The following is a 26,945-nucleotide window of genomic DNA, read 5'->3' on the forward strand; positions in this document are numbered from 1 at the left end:
AGAGATATCAGATATGACAGAATACATGGATGTAGGACAGTTCAAAGGGATCAGATAACAGTTCACAAGTAAGCTTTGCCATCAAGTCCAAAGGGGGAGATTGTTGGCATTATGGCTAAAGTGTTGTCCTTGATGGCAACTCTTACAGGTGATGGATCACTGTACATCCGCTCAGTAGCAGAGATTGATGATCAGCTCTCAAATATTGAAGAAAATAAGGGGTACGCAGGTACACCGTACAAAAGGTGCGGACACGCAGGCATATCATAGATAAAGTGCGTACATACCCGCAGGTACACCATGTAAAAGGTGCGGACCCCAGTTCACTCACTTCAAGGCAGAGAAGCGCGCTCACGTGGGGTTTCTTATGTTTGGCCCGTGGTATTTAGCCCGCCGTTCTTGATTCTATGGTTTTGGCCCGTGGTATTGTTTTATATTATTATTATTATTGAGCCCCATGTTTTGGTTATCTATGGTATTGATCCATGATTTTAGGAAGAGCTTGCCTATATAAAGCAAAGGAGATCATTTGGCTAAGGCAGTGTGAAATTAAAAGATCTTAAGAGAAGCTTGATCTGAAATTCTTGTAATCGGTTTGTGAGAGAGAGTTGAATCAATATCAAGGAGAAACATGAGAATTACAAGTCGGATCTACTAATGGGTTGATATCTCCTCGGCGCATGTTCAGATCTGTAGATCTGACAGTCTGGGTTATTCTTGAAGTCTTAAAATTATCTATACCCGCAGGTACGCAAGTACAGTGAAAGAAAAGTGCAGAGATACGCAGGCGCAGAAGCGCTGCAGGTGCGCAGACACGCAGGACCAGAAGCGTTGCAGATGCGGAGGTGCGCAGGCAGTTCATTGGACACAGAGGCGCAGGTACGCAGGAAGTCAGTGAGGCACAGTGCGTGGGTACGCAGGAACGCAGTTGGAAACAGTGCGTACTTCTACGCAGGTGTTCTATGGGTGAAGCTACGTACTTCTCATGAAATCTATTTAGCTGCCCCTGTTTATTATTGTTGTGTTCTGGGTTTTGAAGTGATGTCTGGTTTCTGGTATTAAGTTCTGATAACAACGGTGATTGATTAAATGTTTATACATTGATGGATGAATGGATCAGGCTCTTATTGACTCATTTTATGTGATCTGATGGACTAGATCTGATTGATGACTCACTTGTATATGTATTGATCTAGTGCTTGGGTAATTCAGAAGGTTGTTTGATTATGAGCTTCAATGTTGTTGGGTCTAGTATGAAAATTGGATGAAACGTGGCCTTTCAGATTATGTGTTGTGCTTCAGTGTATCCAGTCTGAAAATTGATGAAACGTGGTACCTGGAGGAGAGAAGATTGTAGGTCAGCACCTACGTACTAGTATCTAAGCTAGTACAAGAGCTAAAGGAAATCTTTGAAGCATTGTAGCAGGTAGTAGCCTGCGTACTAGTAAATGGATCGGCTAGTACAAGAGCAAAGGGGGTTGTAGCTCCCGTACTGGTATAAGACTGCACTAGTACAAAATATTGTAAAAGGATTTTCTTATTAAGAAGAAGATTGAGATGACTTGCAGCAGGTGGTTTTCTCCCGCATTGGGTTTCCACCTTATATCATGGTGTTCATGTGTGTGCCTTATGTGTGATGATCTACTCTATGTTACTGCATCTGTTAACTGATAATATGGTTGATAATGTTCTAATACACTCATTGAAGATCAATTAACTTAATCATAAGAAGTTGTGGAAGTAGCATATATGAATCTGATTATGGAAATGAAAAAGTTTTATTAATGTGATAATACTGATTCACCCCCCCTCTTAGTATTATTTCCAACAATTGGTATCAGAGCAGGTCCTTTGGTAGAAGCTTGATCGCTTAAAGGAGATCCGTGGAACAATGGGAAAGAAGTTTAAGAAGAAAGCACCTAAGAAGAAGAAGTCATCTCAGAAGAACTATGCCAATGGGAGAATCGATTGGGGATTAGGTATAAGAAGCTCTTCAGATTCAGAATCAGATTCAGAATCATTATCAGGTATGAATATATTATCCTCTGATGTTCCAGCTATCTTTCCTTTTGGAAGAGATGAAAGTGATAGAGAAACTACTGAATTTGCTCTTATGGGTGAACAAGAAAGATATCAAATAGAGGCGGAATTTAAAAGGTTGACAGACAAAATTAGAGATCAACAAGATCTATTGAACAAAAGAGAATGTGACTTCAAAGAAGAAGCTACCAAACTAAAGGCCCAACTAGAAGAACGAAACAAGGTAAGAAAACTACTCAAGGACAAGGAAGACCAATGTCAAAAATTGCAGCATGAAGTGACATCATTAAGAAAAGAAGTCAACGAAATAAGCACAACCATCAAGAAACTCAAAGATAGATCCAGCTACTATGAAAATCTTGAAGCTACAATCCTCTCACTAAAAGGAGATCTTGAAGAATCAAAGAAGCAGAATGAAGATCTACATCAAGCAATTGAAAAACAAGACAACGAAGTCATCAGCTTAAAATCCCAGCTGGAATGTGCCTTCAGAATTCGTCAAATGCAGCAGGATTTGAATGAAGAACAAGAAAAGGAGATTCTCAAACTAAGGGAACAAATGGAAGAAGGAAGGAAAGCTGAAGAAGATTTGAAAAAGCAATCTCTTGAAAAGGAAGAACAGCTTCAGGTTGAGGTAAATATCTTGAAAGGTAAATTAGAAGAAAAAGATAAGCTTTTACGATTTCAAGATAGTTCTAAAGTCTTGGATGATATTCTTAGTAGTCAAAGGTCTCCTGCTATAAAGACTGGTCTTGGTTTCCATGAATCTGTTGAAGGTGAATCTAGTTCACAAGGTGAGGCAAGGAACTCTAAAGATAAATCTAAAGTGATCAACGAAGAAATGAAAGATCAATCTCATCATCAACCAAGGAAAGAGATTCCTCAAAGAAAATCTTTTACTCCTCCTATGAATAATGTTGAATGTTATGTATGTCATAATCTTGGACATGTTGCAGCCAGATGTAGAAGAAGAAAGGTTCAAGATCATCATGCAGAAAGATCATCTCATTCAAGGTACTTTAATGGATATTGCTTTGCTTGCAATATGTATGGTCACAAAGCTGCTGATTGCTACAAAAGGAATATGAAACATGTAAGATGTTATGCATGTAACAAGCTTGGACATATAGCAAAGGAATGCAGGAACAAAGCACAGACATCACACCAAAAGAAGAAAGCATCATCACGCTTGAAGATATGGAGGAAAAAGGAAGTACAGTCAGAAAAAGGCGGCACAACACAACGTACAGACATGCCAGAATCAGAGGGAGCTGAAAGTACAAAACTTCAGTGTCCTGAATCTCATATGCAAACTCCATAAAGGGAAGTCGCGTATATACGCGAGTTGGATACTGCACAATCGCGTATATGATTGTTTGAAGAAAGGCAGTAGGGAAAGTGAAGTTGGAAGTGAATCTATGAAGTATGATCTCTCGAGCACAAGATCAGATCTGAGAATCTGACTGTCAGTGGCACAGAGGAGGACTGTTGGGTTCTAATCAGAGGTACGCAGGTGATACACAGTGAAAATGCGAGGGTACGCAGCGCAACAATGGTCCTGGTGCGTAGGTACGCGGCGACATAGGAGGTCTAGCTGCGTAGGTACAGTATAAGTACGCGGCGTAACAAAAGGGCACATGCGGACGGACGCGGCGAGACAGAAGAGGCGGTGCGGAGCAAGATCGGAGGTACGCGGCGCGATAGAAGGAAAACCTGTGGAGGTACATAGAAGTACGCAGCGTGATAGAAGCAAAGGATGCGTGAGGTACGCGGCGCAATTGATGGCACAGGTGCGTGGGTACGCACTGTAGTAGAAGGTTGTCTGCGTGAATACGCAGAAACACAGAAAGTCAGGTGCGTGGATACGCAGAGGAGCGAAAGATGATGTGCGGAGCCACGCAGGTCATATAATGAGAAACTGCGTATCTGTCTTAAGGCATTTAATGGCTGACTTTTCTTGTTGATAAGATCTGATAGATGGCACCAGTTTAGGGGGAGCATATGTTTTTAATGCATTGTTGGCATTATGGGTAATAATCCTTGGTGATGATGCTTATATAGATAAATGATTCATCTTGCTATGAGTTGTTCACATGGTTCTTGGATCAGATTTGTGGTTGATTCTCTAATGGTGCTTACATGGTAACTTTCATGAGGATAAGGAGAAGCACTTAGCTTAAATTCACATCTTCTTGATGATGAGTCACTCATATGCTGCTGTTGACATATGCATAAAGATCATATATTACAATTATGATGCATGATTCCTTTCATTCTTGGCACAAATGGATGAGGATTGTTGGCTGGATACAGGGATGATTATTCAAAGTTGCATTGTTGAAGACATGATGATGATGAGCTCTTACCTATATGATGATAGGTTGTTTCGTACATATGTTGATTGATGCAGATATTCCCAAATGATGATCATGATGGCTATGGTGTTTGAAATTCTGTTGATGCGGACATACCTTGATGATTCATGCACTAATGCAAGTTGCTGATCTAGTTGTTGTTGACAGATACTATGGAGCAGATCATACAGTGTTGTTGTTGATCTTAGGTGATTGGTCTCTGTTATGAATGTCATATCACGACTCATGATGTAATAGTATGTCTCTATCTATTGTAGTCATCTCTTCAGGTCATGTAACGACCTATGTTGGTTTCCCCACTATGCCTGGGATGAAGATGTAATGTATTTAGTTCCTGATATATCCCCACTTGGTTGGGTGATGGATATATGTATTGAGTCTTTTGGTGATAGGAAGGTCATATAGAGTCATGTTCTTCTTGTAGAACATCTTTTTGCAGACCTTGCTTACAGTCAGGGGGAGCTTGAGCATGAACAGCACTATATAGCAGAGCAGATATTTCAGAAAGAGCATTATCAGATTGGTGCACCATGGCACATACAAAGGGGAAGCTCATTCAGAGACTTCAACAGATCTGGTTTATAGTCAAGGGGAGCATGTTCTTAGGGGGAGCAAAACCCTTTGCCCTTGATGTCAAAGGGGGAGTTGATTTGGTGTTGTTGCCATCAAGTCCAAAGGGGGAGATTGTTGGCATTATGATGCATGTGTTGTACTTGATGGCAACCCACTCATAGAAGAACATCTCACTTATATACATTCAGATGAATCTACAGAAGAGATATCAGATATGACAGAATACATGGATGTAGGACAGTTCAAAGGGATCAGATAACAGTTCACAAGTAAGCTTTGCCATCAAGTCCAAAGGGGGAGATTGTTGGCATTATGGCTAAAGTGTTGTCCTTGATGGCAACTCTTACAGGTGATGGATCACTGTACATCTGCTCGGTAGTAGAGATTGATGATCAGCTCTCAAATATTGAAGAAAATAAGGGGTACACAGGTACACCGTACAAAAGGTGCGGACACGCAGGCATATCATAGATAAAGTGCGTACATACCCGCAGGTGCACCATGTAAAAGGTGCGGACCCCAGTTCACTCACTTCAAGGCAGAGAAGCACGCTCACGTGGGGTTTCTTATGTTTGGCCCGTGGTATTTAGCCCGTCGTTCTTGATTCTATGGTTTTGGCCCATGGTATTGTTTTATATTATTATTATTATTATTGAGCCCCATGTTTTGGTTATCTATGGTATTGATCCATGATTTTAGGAAGAGCTTGCCTATATAAAGCAAAGGAGATCATTTGGCTAAGGCAGTGTGAAATTAAAAGATCTTAAGAGAAGCTTGATCTGAAATTCTTGTAATCGGTTTGTGAGAGAGAGTTGAATCAATATCAAGGAGAAACATGAGAATTACAAGTCGGATCTACTAATGGGTTGATATCTCCTCGGCGCATGTTCAGATCTGTAGATCTGACAGTCTGGGTTATTCTTGAAGTCTTAAAATTATCTATACCCGCAGGTACGCAAGTACAGTGAAAGAAAAGTGCGGAGATAAGCAGGCGCAGAAGCGCTGCAGGTGCGCAGACACGCAGGACCAGAAGCGTTGCAGATGCGGAGGTGCGCAGGCAGTTCATTGGACACAGAGCGCAGGTACGCAGGAAGTCAGTGAGGCACAGTGCGTGGGTACGCAGGAACGCAATTGGAAACAGTGCGTACTTCTACGCAGGTGTTCTATGGGTGAAGCTGCGTACTTCTCATGAAATCTATTTAGCTACCCCTGTTTATTATTGTTGTGTTCTGGGTTTTGAAGTGATGTCTGGTTTCTGGTATTAAGTTCTGATAACAACAATGATTGATTAAATGTTTATACATTGATGGATGAATGGATCAGGTTCTTATTGACTCATTTTATGTGATCTGATGGACTAGATCTGATTGATGACTCACTTGTATGTGTATTGATCTAGTGCTTAGGTAATTCAGAAGGTTGTTTGATTATGAGCTTCAATGTTGTTGGGTCTAGTATGAAAATTGGATGAAACGTGGCCTTTCAGATTATGTGTTGTGCTTCAGTGTATCCAGTCTGAAAATTGATGAAACGTGGTACCTGGAGGAGAGAAGATTGTAGGTCAGCACCTACGTACTAGTATCTAAGCTAGTACAAGAGCTAAAGGAAATCTTTGAAGCATTGTAGCAGGTAGTAGCCTGCGTACTAGTAAATGGATCGGCTAGTACAAGAGCAAAGGGGGTTGTAGCTCCCGTACTGGTATAAGACTGCACCAGTACAAAATATTGTAAAAGGATTTTCTTATTAAGAAGAAGATTGAGATGACTTGCAGCAGGTGGTTTTCTCCCGCATTGGGTTTCCACCTTATATCATGGTGTTCATGTGTGTGCCTTATGTGTGATGATCTACTCTATGTTACTGCATCTGTTAACTGATAATATGGTTGATAATGTTCTAATGCACTCATTGAAGATCAATTAACTTAATCATAAGAAGTTGTGGAAGTAGCATATATGAATCTGATTATGGAAATGAAAAAGTTTTATTAATGTGATAATACTGATTCACCCCCCCCTCTCAGTATTATTTCCAACATGAAGATATGCCCAAAGGAGTCAAGAATCAAGTGCAAACATTCTTAGAAGAAGTTAAAGAAGCCTATTAGGGTTTGGTCAAGATGTCTACCTCCTTCTTCAAAGAAAATGAGAAGTTTGGTGACTCATCTAACTTTGTCACTTGGAAGATCAGGTTGGAAATCATAATAAAAGATAATGGTGCTTTGGAATACATTCAAGGAAGAGTACCTAAGCCTCCAGAAAATGCTTTCGTTGCTGCTAAGAACAAGTACAATAAATGTGACTTAAAAGAAAAGAAAATTATAGCTGATGATTTACAAGATCATTTACTTACTTATGTTGGAAATTTGAATAAGTCTAAGGACATGTATGATAAGTTGTCTGACATGTATGAAGTCAAAAATTCGAATGAGATCATCTCCTTGAAGGGTCAACTCAAAGAAAAGAAAATGAATAAAGGAGAGTATGTGCAATCATACATTATGAGGATATATCCTCTTAGAGATCAATTGAAAAGAATTGGGGAAAATTTATCTGACAGGGAATTGGTGATTGTAAACCTCATAGGTCTCCCTAATATTTGGGAAACCTTCATTACCGCTATAAGCAATAAAAATAGTTTCCTGTCATTTGATGAGATCATTGGAAAACACACTCAAGAAGAATCCAAGATGATCTCACGGGGCAGAATACAAAAGCATGAAGAAGGAGAGCCCGTTGCTTTCATTACTCGAGGTAAGAAAAAGAAAGATAAAGGGATACCATCGAATCAAATAAAATATTCTCCCAAATCCAAAGATTCCAAGAAAAGGTTGAGAAAGGATAAACATCAAATTAAATGCTACAATTGTCACAAGTATGGTCACTATACCTGAGACTGTTGAAGCAAGAGGGATGCTCATAGATCCAACCGTGGGTACGACAATAACATGTACAATGATAGAGGAAGGAACGATGATAAAATAAGAGGTGATGATAGGATAAGGAAAGATGATAGGAGGAGAATAAATACATCTAGTGATCAAGAAGGAAGTTATCATCCTCAAAAGAAAGCAAGAAATTCTAGCTATGAAATTAATGTAGTTGGTAGTCAATCTGAATATATTTTGATTTTCACTCTTCCTAGTTCTTCTCCTCCAAATTCACATGATAGTTGGTTGGTAGATAGTGGGGCTTCTAAACACTTCTCCGAATATAAGGAATACTTATCCAACTTGGAAGAGAGGGAGACATGTTTGAAGATCATTCTTGGGGATAATGCTACATATCAAGTGAAAGGTTTTGGTTCTGTTAAATTTGACTTGTATTCTGGGGAATCCATTCTTCTTCATGATGTGATGTATCCAAAACTAAAGAAGAACTTGGTATCTATTTCTACATTGGAAGAAGGGATGAGAGTAGCTTTCATAAAAGGAAAAGTACTCACATGGCATGGAGAACGTCACATGAAGGATGCATTCACACTAGGATCTAGATTTGAAGGACTCTATAGAGTTAATGGGAGACCTCTACTGATAATGGTCCATGCCACCAATCACCAAAGTGAGCTATAGCACCGCAGGTTAGTACATCTAAATTATGAAGCCTACTAAAGTTTAAGAAGCTAGTCTCTTGAATGCATGATGTTCAAGCAAGTCATGATGGAGTATGTCCAGGATGTGCAAGTGGAAAGAAGACAAGGGCATCATATCCCTTTAGTAGAAATAAGATGGATGATATTATAAAACTCATTCATTCTTACCTTTGTGTACCTATGCCAATGGGTTCTCTTGGTGTCCATCTTTATTACATCATATTCATCTATGACTTCTCCAGGAAGACATGGATATATTAATTGAAGCACAAGGATGAGGCCTTTGATATGTTCAAGAACTTCAAGGCACTAATAGAAAATCAAACAGAGAATAAAATCAAGGTCTTCAGGTCTGACAATGGTGGTGAGTATATTTCAAATGAGTTCATTGACTTTTGCAAGAAGGAGGGTATTAAGAAGTAAACTATTGTACCCTACAATCTCGACCAAAATAGAGTGGCTGAAAGAAAGAACATGTCTATTATGGATGCTACCAGAGCTATGTTGCATGATCAAAAGTTACCAAAGTTCCTTTGGGGAGAAGCAACGCATACAATGGTTTATGTATGAAACAGGGTTCCTCATCAAGCATTGGATAAAAATACTCCTGAAGAAATGTTCACAGGTGCGAAGCCCAATATTTGTCATATTAGGATATTTGGTTGCCTCGTATACATTCATGTGCTGAAGGATAAGAGAAAAAAGTTGGAAGCAACTAGAAATAAAGGTACTTATGTTGGATAATGTGAAAATTCTAAAGAATTTATAATATATATTTATGACCAAAGGAAGATCAAGGTTAGCAGGGATGTGACCTTCAATGAAGATGCTTCTCTTGGGAAATCTATAGACCTTTGTCCTCCTCCTACAAAGAAATATAATGACATGGACATATTAGAAGGTCCTTTTGTGCAAAAATCTAAGAAGGACATTGTTGATGATACCATGGAGCCTATGGACCACTTGGACCCTCCTCCAAGCGATCCTCCAGCCAGGAAGAGACTAATATGGCTTCATGATACTTGACAAGATGCTGAGATATATGTTCCTTTCAAGAGGACCTTTAGAGAAAGTAAGAAACCATGCAGGTACCAAGGGTACATTGTAGCTATGAATACTATGATACAGGTTGAGCCTTCTACCTTTGAAGAAGAAGGGAAAGAAAAGTTTGGAAGGATGATATGGATAAAGAGTATGAATCCATTATGAAGAATAATGTATAGGATATTGATCCAAGACCGAAAGGAAAATCCGTTATCACTTCGAAATGGTTGTATAACATCAACCATGGAGTTGATGGAAGCATTGAAAAATACAAGGCAAGGTTTGTGGTTAGAGGATTCTCCCAGAAAGTGGGAGAAGATTATGATCATATCTTTGCACTAGTTGCCCGCTACACCACTATTAGATCAATTGTTTCCCTTGTTGCTAGTCAAGGATGCACCCTTCATCAGATGGATGTAAATAAGACATTTCTTCATGGCATCCTACAGGAAGAATTTTATGTTGAGCAGCCTTAGGGATTTGAAGTAAAGGAAAAGAAAACTCATGTATACAAGTTGAAGAAAGCATTAAATGGTTTGAAGCAAACTCCTCGAGCTTGGTATGTCTGCATTGATAATTACCTAGTAAAGCTTGGATTTACAAGAAGCAGCATTGACCCCAACCTTTATTTCAATATGGTCCAAGCTATACCTTTGATTTTGGTTTTATACATTGACGATCTATTCTTGATAAATAATGAGCCTTTGATGACCGAGTGTAAGAGGGAGTTTGCCTCTCAGTTCGAGATGAAATATCTTGGCATGATGCATTACTTTTTGGGATTAGAAGTCTAGCAAAGACCCGGAGAAATTTTCCTTTCACAAGGAAAATATGTTGTAAAGTTATTGGAGATATTTGGAATGACAAAATGAAATCCTTGGCCACCCTGATGGAGATGAATTTCAAGAAACTATGCGGATACATTATTACTTGACTTGGCAAAACCTTCATAGTATCTTTAATTAATTGGAGCATTGATGTTTCTTGTGAACATACATCGAGGTATATGTTTTTTTGTGAACACTTTGATTCAATTCATGACTAAGCCACTTCATCCCCATTGGATTGTTTCCAAGCACATTTCCAAATATTTGTATGAGACGATCAATCTGGGTCTAAGGTATAACACAGGTGATGTTCGACTGCATGGATACACTAATGTTGATTGGATTGGAAATGTTATTGAAAGGAAGAGCATATTTGGGTATTGTTTTAGCTTGGGATCTGCCATGATATCTTGGATGAGTAGAAAGTAAGAGTCCATGGCTTTCAGTATGACCGAGGTAGAGTATATTGCTCCTAGCATGGAAATCTATTAGACGGTCTAGTTGAGGAAGCATTTTGGAGAGTTGTTTGAGCAAGTCCTTGATATGCCAACCATTTATTGCGACAATAAGAGTGGGATTCGATTGGCATAAAATCTTTTGTTCCATGAAAATTCCAAGCATATTGAGATAAAATATCATTATGTATGTGACATGGTGCAAAGAGGAGCTGTGAGACTCCATCATATATTGACTGATGAGCATATTACAGATATAATCATCAAGGATTTGTCGAAAGGGAAGTTCTTGGTCTTTAGAGAGCAGTTTGGATTGATGGATGTGACCATCCTAGGTAAGGGTCCCGAGAGATCAAGGACACTAAACTATGCTCTTCCCCCTGTCTGAGCTCCCAAGGTGAGGAATTGATTCGAAGAGCTCCTGGGGTTGAAGGAACTCTGGACAATAAGATAGGTGTGATCCTTACCTCATGAAAGTAGTATCCTTCCTATTGTCGGACAATAGGATAGATGAGATCCTTAGCACATGGTAAGTAGAATCCTACCTATTGTCATCTCTGGGACTTAAAAGAGTATACCTCATTTGGCATCCTACCCACAAGTTGGTCTTGTTTGGATTGTTCCTCCCCATTTGGACAATGGGTTGAGAGGTGACTTGGGATAGTTGTGATCCTTATAATTTATGGTAAGTAGTATCCTGTCCAGGTGAGAGGATGCAGTTGTTCTACCACTTGAATCTTTAGGGTTCTAATGGAAAGATCAACAAACAATAGGATAGTTGTGATCCTTACCTCACGGTAAGTTGTGTCCCGCCTATTTTCCTTAGATAGTGGGTTAAGTTGGGCTCCCCTATGATATGGGTTAAGTTGGAACTCCCCGATGATGATGATTCCTGGGTTGTAGCATTGGTCTCCCCGTCGGCAGTGATTATGGGTGGTAGTAGTGTCTCCCCGATGGATTGATGGTGGTAGCTTAAGCTCCCCTCAGATGTCAAATTCTTCTTCTTTTAGATTCAAGAGTATTCAACATATGAGCATAGAAGAGCTGAGATGATATTTCAGATGAGATGTATGTTGCAGTCAGAAATTTCTCCCTAGCTGAGAGGGAGTGTTAATTTGGTAGCTCATGAACAAATTCCCTCCTTTGGACATCCTTTCTCATCAAGAAAGACTCCTTCTAGCCCTCGAAAGAATTTAATTTGGTTAAGGAAAAATATATTTTTAATATGGAAACCCACATGTGCACAAAAGGACAGGTCAACCCTAAGGAGAAATTGGACACCCTTGGAAGCCTATAAATAAAAGTAAAGTGACCCTCATTTGGAGATCATCATCAAGTTTATTCTTCTTCTCTCTTCTTTGGTTTGACTCACACAGGCCTGAAGTTGGTTCATGAATATTGGTTCTTACATGTCTGAGATTGCAAGGTTCGAAGCTTGCACATGCAGATCAGGGTTTTGGTTTATAGCCGTATGGTTTCCACAGGAAATTTTCGGTTGCATCTGCACACATACAAGCCTCTACGTGCGGGTGGGATATTTCAGCCACACGCATGATCTATCTCTCTCCATGCAGTTGGGTCATAGGGTTTCATTTGACAAGTGACCGTAGTTGACTGTAGGTTGGGAAAGTTATCTCTGATCATTACTATTCCTGGGCTCATATTTTAGATATTGTTTGGTTGTTTTGTTGGATAGTTTTGTGGTTGAAGAACTTAATCATTATACTCTCTCTTTTTTGAACATTTTATCAAAACTAATATGAAGAATAATTTGAAAGGGTTTTCCCCCTTGTGGAGTTTTTCCCTTGTCTTTGACCAAACATGATGTCTCTCATTTGTCTCTTATTGTTCATTGCATTTTTTGTTCTATCTACAGTTTCTATTGATCGTTGGAAGATTAAATTGTTTTGAAAGATTGCTAACTAAATATAAGAATTGGCCTAAAGTGATTGTAACAACATAGAATAATGGTAAAATTAATAAAAAATGACCAAACAATGTTACGAGAAACTTTACATATCACGATATTGCTCGATGGGAATTTTCCCATCAAGATTATGATTTTTCATATCATATAATGAATTTGTTTTACAAAACAGTGCGAATTATCCCCTGTCAAGTATTTAGTTGTGTTTGGATTTGTATAAGAAAAGGGCAGTTAAAAGGGAAAAAAAAAACTAATAGTTAAAGATGTTAAAACAAAGGCAAATTTGAAACACATTTTGGCATCGAACATTGTGTATATGGATCTTAGACAGATACATACATTGCCATACTTTTTTCGTAATTGCGCAAGAACTTGTATGCAATGATCCAATAGTTGGGTCCACTAACTTTTTGTTTTGTTTTGTTTAGCAGTGCTGAATATAGGTGGGAGCCTTTAGTAAAAGCTTTGCAACAAATACATCAAGAGAAAAAAACCGTCAATTGAAAACAAAATAGAGGAAAGTGATATTGATAGCTTGATAAGAAATGACCCCGTTACTGTTGTAGGATATTACAAAAGTAGAATGACTTGTCTACAACAATTAATTTTACATGAGTCTGAGTACTTTGGTGACTTCATTGACTATTTCTTTGTAAAAGAATTCCAAAATCTAGGAATCCAGCATGAACATGAATTGACATGGATGAAAGATGCTCCTATCTATGGAACAAGTACAAACATTGAAATTGAAAGTTTCATTGACAAGTACTTGTACTATGATTCAACTAAACTACGTGGAAATTTGAAAACTATTCAACATCATCGTCGTACAAACACTTGTAGGAAAGGAAAACAGATGCATTGCAAGTACAATTTTCCAATTCCACTAATGCGAAAGATGCAAATACTTGAGCCTATGGAATTTGACAATGAAAAAACAAGAGTGAATGCAAAAGCCATAGTTGATGGCTAGAAAGTATGGAGCATGATATAAAATATACATTTGATAGTTTTTTTTAGAGGATAGGTATAAGTGAATCTGATTATATCCATGCAATTCAATGTACTCTTAAATGAAGAACAATTCTATTGAAAAGAGAACCAATAGACATATGGACTAATAGATTCGCTTGACATATTCCATTAATCTAGGGTGCAAATACTAATGCCCAATTTGTACTTGACTCATATGCTACAACTACTTATTGTAGTTCATATATGACAAAGCTAGATAAAAAAATGACATCGATGTTTAAACATATACGAAGTGAATGTCAAAAAAACGATGGTGATATAGTAGAAACAATTTCAAGACTTGGAAAATATTTATTGAACTTAAATCAAATGTTTGCACATCAAGCTGTATATAAAGTGTTTTCAATGCCACTAAATACTAGTTCAAGAAATTGTATATGTATTAATACTTCAACAATATCTGATCGTACATTTTTATTGAATAAATTAAGAGAGCTTGAGCGAGAACCAGACGATTCATAAAATATAGCATGTTTTTCAATCATCGATTGCTATGTGCAACGAACAAAAAACATTGAACATGTGTGCTCAGAGGAATTTGCATCGTGTTATACACTATAAGGCAGGAAAAGTCGAGTCGTTGAGAGACCATACGTTATAAGATATGTAAAGTAAAATGAACATATTGATCTTGATAACTATTACAAAGAACGATTAATGTTGTATGTGCCATATTGTATTGACGAGAATAGTTTTAAGGAACAATATTCGAGTTGGGAAAATGCATATTTATTATTTGAAAAAAATCATAAAATCCAATGAACGAAAATTCACGATCGAAACAATGGCAATGTGGACTATTATTGATAGCATAGCAACTAAGCTAGAACACAAAAAAGTGAATTGTTTGAAAGAGATGTACCTGCATATGAATAAATAAATAGTGAAAAACTTTACCAAGAATACGATATAGAATCGGATTTACACTTTTTGCAAAACACTAGAAATGCAAAATTGTTGAGAGACCTTACCAACTTGTAAAACAACCACAAGTACTAGAAGAAACATAATTCTATGAAATCATGAGAATACTTATTCCAGAACAAGCAAAAAAGTTAAAGAAATAGTGACTGAGAAAAAAATAAATCCAGAAAAGTCATTGTATGTACTTGTAACAGGTGGTACATGCATTGGAAAAGCATTTACTATGATAGCAATATTCCAATCTCTAATTCGCTTGTACAATAACTTATATGGATATGACCCAACTCAGCTAAAAGGAATTGTAATAATATATACATGCAAGGAAACGTTCAATGTGGGTGGTATAATGTTGTATTTTTCATTCCATCTACCATTTCACAAATCACAATATCTTTCACTCAAAGGTGAAAAATTGGACACATTGACAAAACATTGCGAACAAATTCATGTTATGCTTATTGGTGAGACATATTTAATAGATTCAACATTATTATACCAAGTTGACAAATGTTTACAGGAAGTAAATCACACTCCGTTGGCTTATTTTGGAAATATTGATGTAATATTTTCAGGCGACTTTTTCCAAGTGCAACTGATCAAAGATTCTTTAATTTTTGAGTAACCCATTTTAGTAGGGGGAAAACTTGAATACATTTTTTGGAAGGAAAAAGTGAAATTTTATGAAGTTTATATCACAATGCGTAAAAAAGATAACAAATTCTTTAAATTCCTTAAAAGAATGCGAGTGAATCAGCAATCTGATGAAGACATAAAATATATAAATGATAAGTGTTATAAACCTGCTCCACTAGATCCAGTGTTTCCATATCAATTTTATAGATATAGGGATGTACAAAAGCATAACGAAAAAATGTTATCACATGCAAATGAAAAGTCAATAGTTCATGATGCAATTGACAGATCTCACACTAAGGAAGTAGTCTATGTAACATATGAGAAAACAATGAGATTACAATCGAAAATCCTTATCAAATGAAATGCTCTTGTTGAGCTATATGCAAGGAACTATAATACAAAAGATGGCCTTATTAATGGCACAGATGGAATATGCAAAAAATATACGAAAAATAACAACAATGTTGATGTGTTATGGATAGATTTTGTAAATCTAGAAATTGGTAAACTGCAAAGAAACAAGTATCATCGACTATATGAAGAAAACATTTCACTGAATTGGAATCCAATATTATGTGTTGCGAGACCATTGACATGTAATATCAAGAGCTTTAGAACTGTAGCGCAGAAACAATTCGTGATACAATTAGGTTGTGCTTGAATATTTCATCGATCACAAGGTTTAACATTGAATGATATTGCATTTGATCTAAGTGCAATATTGACACATGGACTAGTTTACACAACATTGTCACATGTTAGAACCATGGAATCATTATATATTCTTCAGAAACTAACACAAAAGAACTTTTGTGTGAATAAGAAAATATTAGAAGAAACGAAACGCTTAAGAACTAAAGCATCACGGAAATCGGGATACATAGAGAAGTCAATAGCAAGTACAAGTACTTTAATGATTTCAAGTTTGAATACACAAAGTCTACATGCTCATGTAAATGACATTGTGTGTGATGAAGACCTAATGAATGCTATGATTCTTTGTATCCAGGAAACACATAAAAAATTTATCATCAAATATTGAATTTCACAAATTCAATTTCAACATATCAAATTGTCTTCATGGAGTACTTACTTGCATACAAGAAAACATAGAAATAGTATTAACAAAAAAAAATTACGATAACAAAATCGAACTTGTTTTGTTGGAAGTATATTTCCGATACCAAAAATGCATAGTTATGTTGTGCCACTTGTATCTATTTTAACAATCACCGAAGCAATAGCAAAAGCAAGAGCACAATTAACACCTAGTGATTAAATTTTTATACTTAGCGGATATTTAAATATTGAAATCAATTCAAATAGCGAACGAAATAAACAAATATTGAGTACATGCGCCACAAACAATTACAAGAAGTAACGAAAATTTTTATTTCTGGGAAGAAGACAATTATTGATCACATTTGGACAAATTTTCCTCTTCAACAATGTCATGTTCATATTTCACATTCATACTAGAGTGATCATGATGCAGTTCATCCTTGCCTACACTTTCTGTGATTCTAGCTTTACATAAGCTATGCATTTTTTTTGTTTTGAAGTAGTAAAGTTCACTAGCAATTATAAATGCAATACAACAATTTTTTGTACATCTTAGTTATTTCGTATAAGTTGAAACTAGACATTTGTTTGTTATTTCTCATGCACGATCCAAAATGGATAGGTAATTAATTTAACTCTTCCAAGGCAATAACAATCATGGATTAGAGAAATAGTATATACTTTTGAGGTATGAGTATTCTTAAATCTTTAAGTATTTGTTCCCTTCTGCCATTTACTTTTTTTTCTTTCAATATTTGTTAATTCAGATCTGTTATTGGATTATCATAACTTAAACTAATTATTGATTGCACAATTATAGAAGATACGAAAGATACACAAGTGTTGTGCGGAATGTGCAAATGTGCAGAATCGTTGTTGCCTTTTTTGCATGCTCCTTTTTTCGCATATACTTGTCACTTCACACATTTTCTTTGCACTCTTCCTCATTGCATGCTCTTCATTGTTGTCATTCTTTTGTGCATATAATTGATTTTCTTTCTGATATGGAGAAAAAAAGGCATGAATTTTCGGATGCTAACAAGATGAAGCAAATCAAAGTTGCATGCTCTTAGAGAATCAGAAGACTGGAGAACATTATGTTAGGCCCCTATACTACTAGTGTAACCCCTTATTGTTATTAGTACAACCCCCTTATTATATTGTTGTACCCATATTGTTACTATTGTGCCCCATAGAAGTCCACTATTGTTGTTATTGTGCCCTTACATTATTATTGTTATGTCGGCTCTGATTATATTATGACTCCTTAGACTCCCATATATAGAAAGGAGGTCTTGTCATTTATATCATCCAAGAATTGTTCATTTATGTAATGTAATGGAGGTTTCCCCCTCGAAGAGGCTGAATTCTAAGGCGTTGATCTATCTTTTCTATCCTTTTGTGAGTTGGTTTCATAACATTTGGTATCAGAACTTTGGATTCTAGGGTTTCGCTGCTCCAAATAGGTCATCGTGGAATTTTTGCTATAACTTTTTTTTTTTGCGACGTTTCAGAAGCTAAAAAAAAAAACCCATTTGAGAAGAAATCACACTAAACCTCGGGTTCGAATTTCAGAGCTTTTCACGCTATATTTGCGAAGATATGATCTGAGGAAGTTGGTCTTTTTGCAGACTCCTGAATTACATTTCAAATAGGTGACCTAGGGAAAATCGTCATAACTTTCTCTCTAAGCATTGGATTGAAATTCGTAAGAAGGTACAGAAAGAGGACGGACTGTAGTTTCTTGTATATATTTTTCAGAGCCAAAGGTCAAAATAGGGACACGTGGCACGTCGTACAAGTTCGCTCTACTAAACTAGTCTATAATCAGGTCATTGTGGGAGATTTCACATAACTCTTCCTTGGAGAATCCAATTTGGATAAGACTGGTGGCATTGGAAAGAGGACACATAGGGCTACTTCAGGTCGTAATTTCAGAACTAGAAGATCTGAAATTACAGAGTTACAGTCATTTCAAGATCGAGCTCCTAAAATCAAGAAAAAGCGAGATGAGGAAGTTTGATGGCAAGGATCCGGTAAATTGGATACTATAGATGGAGAAATATTTTGATCTACATGGTGTACCACTATTACAAAAGGTATGTATTGCATCTTTATATTTAGAACCAGATCAATTTTTATGGTATAAAGGGCTTTGTTCTCGTAAACCTCTTGTTACGTGGTCAATTTTCACGGAGGAAATGATAGCACATTATGAGGATACAAAGAGAAACACCTTGTTTAGCCAATTGATAAATCTCAAACAAAAGTGTTCAATGGAAGAACACATTGAGGACTTTCAAAAATTGAATATAAGGGTAAATGATATTCTAGAGAAGCAAAGGATTGATGTCTTCATAGGTACTTTAAAGGATAACATTCAACATGAACTTCGTCTTTGGGAACCTGATTCATTAGAGAAGGCATTCAAGTGGGCAAGAAAAATTGAAAGCGAAATTATGGAAACAAGGAATCCAACCACTCATGACTATAATTATGGAAGTTTTTCTTCTTCTAGCCTTCCACAACCTACAAGGGTGACACCACAACAATTGGAAGAAAAAATAGAAAAAGAGCTTTGTTACAATTGTGATAGCAAATGCACTAAAGGTCATAAGTGTGCTGAGAAGAAATTATTTTACATAGATTATGATGAGGAGGAAGAAAAGGATCAAGAAACATCAAAAGAAGAGTATATACACCAAGAACCAACCCCGGAGAAAGAAGAAATGAATCCGACCATATCTTGTAAAGCATTGGCAAGAATTACCACTCCTCAAACTCTCAAGATAGAAGGACATATCAAGAAGAAAAAGGTTCAAGAAGTGAAAGATCACATCGAGAAAGAAGAGATGAATCCAACCATATCTTGTAATGCATTGGCCGGAATTACCACTCCTCAAATTATCAAGATAGAAGGACATATCAAGAAGAAAAATGTTCAAAAAGTGAAAGATCACATCAAGCATCAAGAAATGAATCCGACCATATCTTGTAAAGCATTGGAAGAAATTACCACTCCTCAAACCCTAAAGCTAGAAGGACATATCAAGAAGAAAAAAGTTCAAGCAGTGAAAGATCACATCGAGCATCAACAACAAGTTCTCCAACTTTTAAAGGATAATGCCACTTTGGTGCAGAATCGAATGAAACAACTGGTAGATCAACATCGCAGTGAAAAATGTTTTGGTGTAGGTGATTGGGTATTTTTACAGCTACATCTCAAGCAAGCTATTTATGAGAAGGAAATGTTGGCAATACTACATGCACTTAAGAAATGGCGACCTTACCCAATGGGAAGACACTTCAAGGTAAAAATGGATCATGATAGTCTTAAATACTTTTTAGAACAAATATTATCTATAGAAGAATAGAAAAAATGGGTCACAAATATATTGGGTTATGAGTTTGACATCATCTATAGAAAAGGGAAGCAAAATTTTGTTGCAGATGCACTCTCAAGAAAGGATGAGGATGTGGAAGCATTGTTTTGTGCTATTTCTATTATCCAACCAGATTGGATAAATGAAGCAAGGGATGAATGGAAGAAGGACGAAGAAGTGTGGCCACTCATTCAAAAGTTGTAGAAGATCCCAATTCAAACAATATTGCCAGAACTTGAAGAGGAAGGAAAAATCATATTGGAACCTGGAGCAGTCACAGAAACAAGAACCCAACAGCTACGAAATCAATCAATTTCAGAGTATCTCATCAAGTGGAAGAACTTACCCGTTGAAGATTCCACATGGGAGGACAAGAATATTCTACAGAAGCATCAAGAACTACTCAAGCGTTGAGGACAACACTTTTTGAAGGAGAGGGGCATGTTAGGCCCCTATACTACTAGTGTAACCCCTTATTGTTATTAGTACAACCCCCTTATTATATTGTTGTACCCATATTGTTACTATTGTGCCCCATAGAAGCCCACTATTGTTATTATTGTGCCCTTACATTATTATTGTTATGTCGGCTCTGATTATATTATGACTCCTTAGACTCCTATATATAGAAAGGAGGTCTTGTCATTTGTATCATCCAAGAATTGTTCATTTATGTAATGTAAAGGAGGTTGCCCCCTCGAAGACGCTGAATTCTAAGGCATTGATCTATCTTTTCTATCATTTTGTGAGCTGGTTTCATAACACATTATTTCTCAGTGTGAAAACATAGAGAATCAAAGAGAAAATTCCTATGTCAAAGTTGTAAGGATTATGCAGGATCTGAATGGACTATGTATCACATGTGACTTTGGATTAATTTCGAGAGAAACACCAATGGTTGAATTGGATAAGCTAAAACAATTATAGGCAACATAATTTGATAATATAGTTGATTTTAGTACACGATAAATTAGTGAATGGCTAATTGCTTTTGCTAATGTTAATAAACATAACTCTGCTTTAGTTGTGCACTTGTAAGAAGAAGCTAGACAAATTGAAAGCAGATGTCCAGTCAACGTGTCAAACAAGAAATTAAAACTGCTCCTTGTCAGTTTTTTTAGCATTAGATGTGTTCTAGCCACGAAATTTGATGGAGAGGCTAGAATACATGTATTCTCCAAAACCCAAAAATCGTTTCTGGAAATTCCACCTAGAGACCACTTAATTAAAATAATTAATCTGTTTTTAATGGTGCCTAAGTCTAAACTTAGGAAAATTGATTAATTAAAGGGTATTAATTAAGTTGTGGTAAGAATCTTCTAGAAGAAGACATGGATCGAGTTCTAGTTAATCTTAGCCATCGATTACATTTTTAATATTGCGTGTTGATGTCTCAATGAGAGATTATAAGAAGAAATTCGATGGGGGTTGGAGGACACACTTGTGCAGTTCGATTTTTCTGGGAAATTGATTTCCAAAGTAGCAGCTGTGAGTTGTCGGAGGTGATTCAGTGAAGTCAAAGCAGTGAGAGAGGGGCAGGGATAGTAAGGCTGAAAGGAAGTTTCTCCATTCCGGTGAGTGCATAGTAGAGAGACAATGAGTGCGACAGAGAGGTAGCACAAAGCTTAAGAGGGAGATATGTATTTTATTGAGGAGAAGTCGAAATTCAGTGCTAGAAGTCTGAGTGGAATCACAGAGGCTAGGAAGATTGATTTTCCATATAACAACTAATCAGTTAATGAGAGAGAAGTTGGTCCAAGCTGGGTGACACAGATCTGCATAGGCTAACGCAAAGGCAACAAGAGGCAACTCATCTTGAGCCAAGGTCGATGTTGGGTCACTAGTGGGAGTGAGCTTTTTCTCACTAGATCTCTTGTCAGTTATTTCTCTATATGAGAAGCTAGATTTGAGCTTCCATAGATTTGTCCTTATATTTACTACTACATAACAAATAAAACCCTTAGTTGTTGCACCGGTTTTGCCAAGTTGGGCTTTTCCGGGGACATTAGTCCAAAGATAACAGTGTTATTTAGGTATGTGTGTATCTATTCTTCCATCATTATTTTTCTTTCGCAGTATTTATTTTGTGAAGGTTGCTGTGTATTAGTTTCGATATTTGTCGTAGGAAACTACAAATAATTTGTTTGTTAATTTAACAAATATAAGAAACTTAACTAGTTGCTACAGTAGGATTCGGGGTTTCCAAAATTTCACATGGTATCAGAGCACAAACCGTAAGCCGGAGAGCTTAGTAACAGAAGCGATGAGGAATTTTGAATGTCTGCAGAGGCAACAGTTCGAAACCCTCAGAGGCAGCGCAGTCCCTTGGGCTAGGAGGGTGAGTTATTGAGGAAAATTTATTTCTATGAGAGAGTCGACAAAGACTAGATTTTCTAGATCAAATATTACTAGAGGCAGAGGAAGCATCAACATTTTCCTTGCAGAGTAGATCTTCAGCTATGACGCAATTATTTTGTAGTAGTTTTCTAATGCAAAATAACATTAGGAGGAAGGAAGAGCACACATCGAGGGAATTCTTTCCTCAGGAAACTTCTAGCCCAGAAGATCGATTTTTCCTAGTAGAGCAGCAATAGTTTTGAGCATATTACCCACTCCAACAGGGAGTGGGAAAAACCAGTCAGCAGCTGTGCAAAGGAGAAGAGGAGGAATTCCACATTTTTGCATAGATGGCGTCAATAGAGATGAGAGATCAAGATCGATTAGAGGGAGCCTCCAAATATGTGATCTAGAAGGCAAGAATTCCATGTATTATAGATGAGTATGATCTCAAAGCTTACATCGATAGTGTGGTAGCTGTACCCACAGATGTAGATCCGTTGAAGGCCTACAAGAAGGAAATGGCGAAAGAAAAGAGGTTGATTCTCGATGGGGTTCGAGATCACGTGGTGTCTCACATAACTGGCAAAGATACTACCCAACAGATGTGAGAGGCACTTACTACACTATACGAGGGATCTTTCGAGCAGAGGAAGATGTATCTTAAGGAGAAGCTGAGATGCACAAGGATGCAGAAAGGGGAGCACATAGACCCCTTCCTCATTAGCCTTCAGGATGTCCGAGAGTAGTTGTCTGCAGCAGGTTCAATGCCCCAGCTTACAGAATTGGTGCGATTAGCTCTAAACAACATTTCCGAAGATTGGCAGGTCTTTGTCCAGAGTATTCTGGGTAGAGACAAATTTCCAAATTGGGATCAAATGTGGGTTGATCTGCAACAGGAGGAGATGAGGCAAGATTTCGTGAAGAGCACCATCAGTGGCACCAACAACAACAATGGGATGAAGCAAGTGAAGGAAGAAGCGAATGCGACCCTCGCATCAAAGGGGAAGCAGGAGCAACACAGGAGGAAGAAGGACCTTTCCAAGGTCAAATGCTTCAGATGTGGTGAGCTTGGACACTACAACACTCAATGTCCTCTCAAAAAGAAGGACAAAGAGGAGAAGCAGGATCAGTAGGCTGCATCTGCAGAGATCGACAGGATGTCCTCCAGATTGGAGGAAGAGTTTGCCATGATCACCGATATACCTCTAGGAGTGAGGTGGGGTTATTTGGAGTTGTAGTCCTAGAGAGCTACAAGATGAGCAGGATACTTGAGGAGTTCCACCTCATGAATCAATACCTTGCTACGGGAGGCCATAACATGCACTAACAGGATGGATCAGTGGCAGATGGTGCAGTCAGATGCCAGAGTTACAAATGCAGTAGCTAGTAGCGATAAGATATCGGGCAGTGCAGTGCAAGGTTGGCAGCAGTGCAGTTGGCACAAAGCAGAGTCAATAGCAGCACAAAGGAATTAGTGACAACACAGAGCCTAGCAACAGTTAGAAACTCAGGAGACAGATGCAACATACTAATCATAATTGATTCAGTATTTTGGATGCTTTTCAGTTGCAGTTGTTGCATTTGTAGCAACAACAGATGGAGAGGGAGTTGTAGTGCAGATGCAATGTTGGTAGCAATTCAATAGGACCAACAACAGCACAAATGCATCGTATATCAGAGTTGCGCAATAGTTGGTGGGAAGTAGCAGCCAGACATCAGTAGCGTGATAAGAGGTGGTGCAGAGATAGATTGTTACTTCAGTGGGTTGTTGTGTTAGAACACATTCCTCGCTAAGAGGGAGTGTTATTTTTTGTAGCATCGAAAGTGTTCTAGCCACGAAATTTGGTGGAGAGGTTAGCATACATGTATTCTCCAAAACCTAGAAATCGTTTCTAGAAATTCCACCTAGAGACGACTTAATTAATATAATTAATCTTTTTTTAATGGTGCCTAAGTCTAAACTTAGGAAAATTGATTAATTAAATGGTATTAATTAAGTCATGGTGAGAATCTTCTAGAAGAAGACATGGGCCGAGTTCTAGTTAATCTTAACCATCGAATATGTTTTTAATCTTAGCCGTTGATGTCTCAACGAGAATTTATAAGAAGAAATTTGATGGGCATTGGAGAACACACTTGTGCAATTCAATTTTCCTGGGAAATCAATTTCCAGAGTAGCAGTTGTGAGTTTTCGGAGTTGTTAAGTGAAGTTGAAGCAGTGAGAGAGGGGCAGGGATATTAAGGACGAAAGGAAGTTTCTCCAGTCCGGTGAGTGCATAGCAGAGAGGCAGTGAGAGGAAACACAAAGCATAGAGGCATCACATAGCTTCAGAGGGAGATCCGTATTTTGTGAGGAGAAGTTGAAATTTAGTTCCAGAAGCCGGAGTGGGAGCTCGGAGGCCAGGAAGATTGATTTTCCAGATAACAACTGATTAGTTAGTGAGAGAGATGCTGATTCGAATGGGTGACGCAGAGCTACGTAGGCTGACGCAGAGGCAACAACAGGCATCTCATCTTGAGCCAAGGCCAGTGTCAGATCACCGGTGCGAGTGAGAGTTTTCTCACTAGATCTCCTGTCAATTATTTCTTTGTATGAGAAGCTAGATTTGAGCTTCCACATATTTGTACTTAGATTTACTACTGCATAATAAATAAAACCCTCAGTTGTTGCACCCATTTTCCCAAGTTGGGTTTTTCCAGGGACATTAGTCCAAAAATAACAGTGTTATTTGTGTGTGTGTGCATCTATTCTTCCAACATTATTTTTCTTCCGCAATATTTATTTTGTGAAGGTTGCAATGTATTAGTTTCGATATTTGTCGTAGGAAACTGCAAATAATATGTTCAGTTAATTTAACAAATAGAAGAAACTTAATCAGTTGCTATAGTAGGATTTGAGGTTTATGAATTTTCACACTCCTATGAAAACTTGGATCCAAGAAAAGCTAAAGAAATTTCTTGGACAACCCGGAAAATGTAAAAACAATTGGCAGTTAAACAGTCAATATCTATGGTTTCACATATTGTGAGTCTTCTTAAATCTTAGAACATATGACCCAATCCTATGTTGCGAGTCTTCTTAAATCTTGGAACATCTACTTTCATCTTTGACAATGATTAAATGTTCAGGTTCCTTAGATATGTTATCATGAACTAAGCCAATTTTTGGATACAATTTCTTGTTTTTATTTGCAAATCATTTTTCATATTGCGGCTCACAACAATCGAATTCCATAGTTCACTGCGACAAATTCATTTACTTTTGCAGTTAAGTATAAAGGTAATGTAAATTTAGTTACATAAGGGATTTGATTTACACATGCCTTTGTTTTTCCAGATAACTTTATTTCAAAGTTTGATTATCATTGATTACGTATATTAAATTCATTATGGTACAATTATTGTTATTTTGTTTCAAACTGCAGGTGTTGGAAGTTAGAGAGAAAAAAAGAAAGCAAAATGATCATAGTGAATATGCTAGTGAGCTAGGATATCAGAATAGTCTCATTATGGATATAATGACTATGATGAATAACAATGTAGTATTATTATTATTGCATTTGTATTAGTTACTGTTTAAAACTAATTGCCTTGTGAGAATTCTGAGACTGTTTAACAATCTTCTGAACACTACCATTATGATTGTTATTTTTTGGCTAAAATGAAAATAAATATTCAATAACAGTTTCTAGTTGTCAAGAATCTGTTGCATCTTTGATGTTTAATTTAATCATAGCTATGATAGCTGACATTTGAATATGGGTACAATTATTGTTACTGTAACTATTTTCGTTATTGTTAGAGATTTTTTAGGCACAAACACTGATCACCCTATTCTAATTCTGAAGTTGTTTACCAATTTTGTGAAATTCTATGAAATTATGTTTCTACAAAAGTTTAGGAGGATATGCTTTGTGTTTTTTGTTATTGTTAAAGACTTTTCAAGCACAAACAATGATCACTTTGTCCTAATTGTGAATCTTTTTACCAATTTTGTGAAATGCTTTGAAATATTGTTTTTTTTTGTAATAGTTTTCGAGGATATGCTTTGTGTTGTTGCCTATATATATTTCTTACTTTTGCATTATTTATATTCACCTCCATAAGAAAAACGTAGATGCACAGAAAACATGAGAATAAGAATTGAGTGCCAGGGTTGAACAAATGTCCAATTAATATTATTATGCTACCTTATGTGGGGATTTTACTGTGCGGAGGACGAAGGGTGTATATTTATGGTAATAAATTGATAGTATCAACATTTTAGTTGTGCACAATGCCAACGTAAAGTCGAAAGTTTTATTGAGCAATATCACCAACTATAGTAGCAACAATGTTAATGTTAATATTCTGAAAGCCCTTTCTACAACTCCACACTCATCATTATTCATTTTACGCACCTCCGCACATGTAGTCATCCAACAATATGTATTAGTATTTGATTACGTGAAATCAAAAAACTAATATTGAGCAAATATTGACCAATATTATATATCAAATTTCCAATTAATATTAATATGTTTACTTGCGTGAAACTTTCACTGTGCGAAGGACATGGTGTGTGCGAACGAAGGGGGGTGCAAAGGGAACTTTGTTCCATAGTGATGGAAATAGTAGAAGAGCATAATGCAACAAAAGTAGAAAGATGAGTGAAGAGTTGAGAGTGTGGAGTGCACAACTTTTCTAATTGCATGAACTTTCACATTTCCACTCTTTGTTTGTATCAAGAGTCAAGT

This window comes from Pinus tabuliformis, chromosome 7 (assembly GCF_031772625.1).
Source record: "Pinus tabuliformis cultivar Carrire ecotype Pingquan chromosome 7, CPIR1, whole genome shotgun sequence".
Taxonomy (NCBI): domain Eukaryota; kingdom Viridiplantae; phylum Streptophyta; class Pinopsida; order Pinales; family Pinaceae; genus Pinus; species Pinus tabuliformis.